This window comes from Arachis duranensis, chromosome 9 (assembly GCF_000817695.3).
Source record: "Arachis duranensis cultivar V14167 chromosome 9, aradu.V14167.gnm2.J7QH, whole genome shotgun sequence".
In the NCBI taxonomy this organism is placed as follows: Eukaryota; Viridiplantae; Streptophyta; class Magnoliopsida; order Fabales; family Fabaceae; genus Arachis; species Arachis duranensis.
In genome coordinates, this window is record NC_029780.3 from 47,949,249 (window position 1) to 47,950,443 (window position 1,195).

Sequence of the window (1,195 nt, forward strand, 5' to 3'; positions counted from 1 at the left end):
CACCAAGTTTTTGGCGCCGTTGCCGGGGATTGTTCGAGTATGGACAACTGACGGTTCATCTTGTTGCTCAGATTAGGTAATTTTCTTTCCAAAAAAGTTTTCAAAAATTTTTCTTTAATTTTCGTTTTTTTTTTCAAAAGAATATTTTCGAAAAAAATAAATAAAAATACAAAAAAAAAAACTAGAAAATCATAAAAATCAAAAATATTTTGTGTTTCTTGTTTGAGTCTTGAGTCAATTTTTAAGTTTGGTGTCAATTGCATGCTTTTAAAAATTTTTTTTTTTGCATTTTTTTTTCGAAAAACTCATGCATTCATAGTGTTCTTCATGATCTTCAAGTTGTTCTTGACAAGTCTTCTTGTTTGATCTTGATGATTTCTTGTTTTGTGTTGTTTGTTGTTTTTCATGTGCACTTTTGCATTCATATTTTCCATGCATTAAAGATTTCTAAGTTTGGTGTCTTGCATGTTTTCTTTGCATCAAAAATTTTTTCAAAATTATGTTCTTGATGTTCATCATGATCTTCAAAGTGTTCTTGGTGTTCATCTTGACATTCATAGCATTCTTGCATGCATCTTGTGTCTTGATCCAAAATTTTCATGTTTTGGGTCATTTTTGTGTTTTTCCTTAAAAAATTCAAAAATCAAAAAAATATCTTTTCCTTATTTCCCTCCAAAATTTCGAAATTTTGGGATTGACTTGGTCAAAAATTTTCAAAATTAGTTGTTTCTTACAAGTCAAGACAAAATTTCAATTTTAAAAATCATATCTTTTCAAAATCTTTTTCAAAAATCATATCTTTTTCATTTTTTTTATCATTTTCGAAAATTTCAAAATTATTTTTCAAAATACTTTCAAAAATCTTTTTCTTATCTTTATATCAAATTTTCGAAAATATGCTAACAATTAATGTGATTGGTTCAAAAATTTGAAGTTTGTTACTTTCTTGTTAAGAAAGGTTCAATCTTTAAATTCTAGAATCTTATCTTGTAGTTTCTTGTTAGTTAAGTCTTTTTAAAAATTATATCTTTTTCAAAATATCTTTTTATTAAAATTTTTATCTTATCTTTTTATCTTTTATCTTATCTTTTTCAAAAATTTTATCTTTTTCAAAATTTGATTTCAAATCTTTTTCAATCAACTAACTAACTTTTTGTTTATTTCTTATCTTTTTCAAAACCCAACTAACTACCTA